The 6424-nt window shown below is 42.2% G+C and overlaps 1 pseudogene; it reads right to left on the bottom strand.

The window, feature by feature from the left end:
- Positions 1–1894: 1894 nt before the first annotated feature.
- On the bottom strand, positions 1895–2667 carry LOC134739008 (serine/arginine-rich splicing factor 6-like; annotated as a pseudogene).
- Positions 2668–6424: the final 3757 nt, after the last annotated feature.

Here is a 6424-nt window from a genome sequence, read left to right as displayed (position 1 = left end):
CTAGCTGTCTTGGAGAGGTCCTGCATGGATGACCTTGTTTTCTGACACAAAGCAACCGATAGACAGGTCCTGGGCCTGTCTTTCTCCCTTTTCCTCTGGGTCAGACTTACAATAAAATTGAACATTCTGTTAGAATATTTTTCCTTTCCTGTGCAAAGCAATACTGCTGACCCATGAGCAGTAAGAATGGAAGCTGAGTCATTCTTCAATAATGGTGACCCAACTCAATGCTGGGCCATCTGCACCATCTTAGTCCTTTTATTACTCCTACTTCCAAATGCTCTCCATCAAGCATTGTCTTTTTTTTTTTTCTTTTTTGAGACAGAGTCTTACTGCGTCACCTAGGCTGGAGTGCAGTGGCACCATCTCAGCTTACTGTAACCTCTGCTTCCCAGGTTCAAGTGATTCTCCTGCCTCAGCCTCCGGAGTAGCTGGGATTACAGGCACCCACCACCACGCCTGGCTAATTTTTGTATTTTTAGTAGAGATGGGATTTCACCATGTTGGTGAGGCTGGTCTTGAACCCCTGACCTCAAACAATCCACCTGCCTCAGCCTCCCAAAGTGCTGGGATTGCAGGTGTGAGCCATTGCACCCAGCCTCAAGCATTATCTTAACATCATCATGCACTGTTCTGAACACCTTACATAAACAAATCACAGCACTATATGACAGCATAACAGAGAGATAGGATGAGATGTGGTCCCCACTGGTGAGGGATCTGCAATCCTATATACCTGAGAAAATAAATAAAAGCTCAAGAAGCCTATGGTAAATGCCAATTGGATGTTTAGATAGTATGCACTGCAGGGGGTTGGGAGTGGTTGAGGTTCTGAAGGAAGGTTTTATCAATTACTTGAGGCTAGGCACAGTTCTAAAAGACAACCGTAACATACTTTTGAATCATGTCCACATGAATTTTTTTTTTTTTTTTTTTTTTTTTTGCAGAAAGAATGTTTTAGATCAGGAATGGCAAATGCATTTCATCTTAAGTGACTGTTCCAATCAATAGGTGCCTAGCGTGAAGAAGGGCTGAGACTGCTTCTGGGCTGGGAAAAAAAGAGTTGGTATCCTTCCCAGATAGCTGTCATTGGTACAGCTTAAGTGGGTGGCAGCATGTGTGAGCCATTTCTATACATCTGATTTACCTACTGAATGAGAACGTGCACATTACCCATGTGTGGTCCTGCAGCAGGAAATTCAAGATCATCCTCTTGTGCACTAGGACACTTTTACAGCTTTATACCTCATTATAATTGTCCCTTGGTACATGCAGGGGATTTGTTCAAGGTCCCCGGGGTATACCCAAATTCACACATACTCAAGTCCCACAGTCAGCCCTACAGAACCCACGTATATGAGAAGTCGGCCCTCCCTATACTTGGGTTTCACATCTTGTGAATACTGTATTTTCTTTTTTTTTTTGGTAGCAAACTTTTATTTAAAGCTTACATAACTCAAGCTTTATAAAAAGCAAATGTAATTGAAAATTGGGTTGTCCCTCTAAAGCCTTAAGTATTCAAAGCTTGATACGGTTAATTTAAAAATAGACAAACAAATAACACAACAACGACAAACCCTGCAGCAGATCCTGCTGAAATACTTTTAAAAACATCTAAATGAGCTTAATCTTTACAAGTTATTTTAGCTCAAAAGCTATAAAATCGAAGTTATCTTAATTCTACAAAGAAGGGAGAGGGTCTTTGACTTTATGCCACCATTTCCTTAGAGCCTTATCTTTTTCATCAAATTTGGTCACAAATCAAATTTCTGTGTGCCCCTGTTTTCAGGAGATTCCTCTTGCAAAAGAAGCCAGGTACAAACATGGAAGAACAACTGCCTAAGCAAGTAGAAAAGTGTTCCATAATGGTGTGCAATGAATGAAGAGTTCTGGATTAATCTCTGGAACTCAACCTGGACCCTGATCTTTATTTTGAATGAGATCTAGAACGGGATCTTGAAGTAGCTCTTTTTGGCGGAGGGGACACAGAATGACCCTTTGAGGGTGGAACAGGTAGGGGTGAATTGGAACAGACTGGCTCCTTGATCTGTATTTTGACTTCATATCACCTTTTCCATTTTCTTTGGAAGATTGAGACCGAGACCTGCTTGGAGATTTCTCATACTCATCCTTAGATCTGCTTTGAGAACAAGAACGGGAGCCCAGATCAGATTTGGGCATGGATTTGCTCCTTGAGCTAGATTTCCTGCCTTTTGAATGAGAACATGATCGACCTTTGTCCCGCAACCTGGATCAGGAGTGACTTTTTGAGATACTTAGATCTACTGTGGCTGCTCCTGCGACTCCTACTTCGTGACCATCTTCTAGATCAATACCTGGATCTGCTTCCAAAATCAGATCGCCTATGGCTTGTGCCTAGCTTACCTTCAATAAGCCTAATATTTCTGCACCACCCAGTTTGTCCAAAGCACGCTTCATGTCAAAATAGGAGTGAAACTCAATGCTCTCACTTGTGCATTCCTTGTGAGCATCAACATAGGTTACTTCATCTGCTTGTTGCATAAAATCCTTTAAATCTTGCCAACTGTAACGACTAGAAAGACTTTCTATAATAAGCTCGTATTCTGTATGAACAGGTGGTCCATATTTGTCTCTGCCAGATGTTCTCTGACTGCTGTATCCACCTCCACCACCATCTCCCTGCATCTAATGGCAAAAAGCCACTGTCATCATGGCTTCCGGTAAGGTCAGCCAATGGGCCATGGGGCAAGAGTCACACAATGTATGGTAAAGTCAAGGCCAGTCAAGAAAGGCAGTCATCTTAGCCTCAGTAGACACAGCCTCAGACCCATTGGCCACCAATCCCCACACTCTGGCATCCCATGGCTGCCCCAGGCTGTGAAGGCAGCAGGGCCCGGGGACACCTGAGTCATATGACCCCCAGCCCCCACACCTAAATACTGTATTTTCAATCCATATATAAGTGGACGCCCACAGTTCAAACTCATGTTGTTCAAGGGTCAACTGTACAGAGCTGGTCAAGAAAGCCCTGTATCCCAAAGATGGTTTCAATAGCTGCCTGAAATGTTATTGTGGTAGACGTCTTTGTTCAAAGTACGGCACTAGGATTTGTCAGGTGGATGGAATCTTGTGGGATGCTGACAGTTTGCAGGAATTTTATGCAGAAAGGGTTAATAAGGTCACCTTTCTTTCTTTTTTTTTTTCTTTTTTTTTTTTTGAGCTTAAGCATTATTCTACAGTGCAGGTGTAGAAAGCCTTTCTTATTTCCAGAGCCTGCATTCAACATTTTCATAAAAGAAATCATGGTGACAGTGTATATCAGGAAATGAGTCATGCGTTATTTGAAATTCTAAAGACATTTACCTCCAGAATCAGAGCAACAATAATAATAACAATAAAACATTCACGCACACACAAAACTTCTCTGACAGATGACATGCAAGTTGATGTAATAGCAGTCTCTGGCTTGCAAGGTAGACATAAATACCTACGGCACGTTCCCATCAGTCTCAAACTGGGCCATCTGCAAGATAAGATGGGAAGTGCGTGGGCTCTGCAGTCAGAAAGACCTTGATGCGTATCCTGACATTACCATTTTCTAACTGTATGACTTTGGATGAGTTTCTTAAATATGAGGTGGCAAGAGTACTAGCTAGCCCACAGGATTGTTAAAAGGGTTAAATGAGATCATGTACATAAAGCATGTAGTTAAATGCCTAGTACACTGTATGGTTTCCATAAATCTAAGTTCCTTTCCTCCATTTTATTGCCTAAACCATAATAGCTAAATGTCTAACTCTATCTTTGTAAATTCTCTCTAGCTTTCTATTCCATTTTCAGCTGTGAACAGAGGAAAACGCTTCCTTCATTTCGGAATGACCTTCTGTGCTTCTACTCCTGATTCCAGAACTTCCTTCTGGGAACGCAACCCTATGCCCTCTGTGGCCGTCCGTGTCCTTCTCCACTGTCTGTCACCAGACTCAGCCCTTGCAGCATTTTTACCTTGCAGGGTTGCTCCAGGCAGGCTACTGGCTGATGCTTTTACTAATAATTACAATCTTCAGAAAGGCAAACTTCATGGGGATTGAAAAAGGAGTCTGTACCTAGTAGCAAAAAATTGAAATTTATGCTCAGGGACTATATGTCATGCTTTCTTGTTCCCTATCCATGTAAGTTAGGAAATATTAGTAAATACTTAGCCAGTATAATTTAATATTCATCGAATTATTTATTGACAGATGATAGGAAAAGAAAGAAATGGCAGGAACACAGGCATGGGGGTCAAAGAAATAAAGAGTTTGAGAAGGAAGAAACATGAAAAAAAGCTGGAAAAATAGCAGTGCTAAAGGTGGGGTAGATATGCCTCAGCACGCCATAGGTTTTCAGCAAAACAAAAATAAGTAAAATGAGCAAAAATAAACTCTGTGCCCCAGTTATCCAAATTAGTAAGGGACAGTTTGTGGGCCATGAAATGTTTTATTGTGTATCGCTCTATTTTGCTGGAGTGCGCATGGCTTCCCTTATAGCCAGCTAAGTACACACTTAAGGCTTTTAAAGTCCCCCATGAAAACTCTACCCCAGCCACAAGTAATTTCCAGACTTTATTATGGTTCTGTTGGGGGATTCTATATACTGTTCAGCTCAGAAAACATTTGAAGTATCACTGAAACCTCAGCTTTGATGACCTGAATAAAGTTTGGAAGGAACCCTGATTTTTCAGGAAAACTCCTCAAATGCTGAGCAGCAAATGCAGAGTGTCACTTTATAAATAGTCACCTGCTCATTGAGCAGTAGCAATGTGTGACTGACAAAACTGATGCTACTTTTATCCTCATAGTACACTGGATTCTCTTCGGAGAAAAGTGGACTTTTTCCCCCATTTGTCTTGCCACATGGACACAATGGAAGACACTACCCTCCCCTCCCCACACACACAGATAAAATTAGTTGATGTTTGAAGCAGTAGAGTGAGTAACCTATATAACCATTCCTGAAAGTAAAATTCAGAGTATCTTAGTGAAACCCGTTGTGTAAGCGTGCACATGCATACACATACACACAGAGTCTTGTGGGCTTATAAAAAGTTTTGTGAGCAGATAAAAGACAAAGGAAAGGAAATGACTTGGTAGGGACAATGATCTGATGACTCTTTAACATTTCTGATGCCCTATATACTGTTTTTTAAAAGTTTGCTTTTAAGAAAACAATAAAAGGCCAGCACAGTGGCTCATGACTGTAATCCTGGCAGGAGGATCCCTTGAATCCAGGAGTTCGAGGCCAGCCTGGGCAACATAGGGAGACCCCATCTCTACAAAAATAAAAATAATAGCTGGGCACTGTGCTGCATGCCTACAGTCCCAGCTACTTCAGGGGCTGAGGCAGGAGGATCACTTGAGCCCAGGAGGTCGAGGCTACAGTGAGCTGTGGTCATGCCACTGCACTCCAGCCTGGGCAACAGAGCAAAATCTTGTCTCAATAAAAATAAAAATAATAATAATAATAAAAAGGTAATGCTTGCTGTTCATTGACTGAAGGGGGCTGTTAGTATAGATTAATGTGAATGCCAACACAATATGTTTCTCAAAGTTAAGTATGAAGTCCTTTTAATGGTTTGAAAAATTCCCTTGGACATGTAAAGATATATGTTTGGATTTCTGAGGGTACTTAGTCCACAGTTTTAAAGGCAATGAGTTCATAAACTAAATTTCATTTTGTGAAACTATCTTTAAATTGGGAATTATCACCAGGAAAAAAATTTGGTCTTTACAACCGGTACCAAAAAAAAGAAGACTGTTATTACAATAAAGACAGAATAGAAAATTCTTCTTTTTTTTTTTTTTTTTTTTGAGACGGAGTCTCGCTGTCTCCCAGGCTGGAGTGCAGTGGCGCGATCTCGGCTCACTGCAAGCTCCGCCCCCCGGATTCACGCCATTCTCCTGCCTCAGCCTCCCGAGTAGCTGGGACTACAGGCACCCGCCACCACGCCCGGCTAATTTTTTTTTTGTATTTTTAGTAGAGACGGGGTTTCACCGTGTTGGCCAGGATGGTCTCGATCTCCTGACCTCGTGATCCGCCCACCTCGGCCTCCCAAAGTGCTGGGATTACAGGCGTGAGCCACCGCCCCCGGCCGAAAATTATTATTTGTATTAATCATGTTTTTAATTTTTCTGTATTTATGATACTGATATCTTGGGGCATTGCTAATCCCAGAGAGACCGCCCCTCTAGGGGCCAGCTAATTCCTAGAGATAGCAAACAAGTTGCCTTCCAGGGCACCTTTCACATGCAAACTAACCAATTCATAGCCCATGCTGCCTCGGCCTCCCCACCACCTCCCCACCACCTCCCTTACCTAACTTTTACACACCAAGCCTGCCCTAAAGCACCCTAGGACCACGCTCTGAACTAGAGACTATGCCTATAGCCCAGAGCCCACTGAAATT

This window comes from Pongo pygmaeus, chromosome X (genome assembly GCF_028885625.2).
Source record: "Pongo pygmaeus isolate AG05252 chromosome X, NHGRI_mPonPyg2-v2.0_pri, whole genome shotgun sequence".
Classification (NCBI taxonomy): Eukaryota; Metazoa; Chordata; class Mammalia; order Primates; family Hominidae; genus Pongo; species Pongo pygmaeus.
The sequence above is the reverse complement of the archived record's forward strand: the minus strand, read 5'-3'. Positions and strand labels throughout refer to the sequence as shown.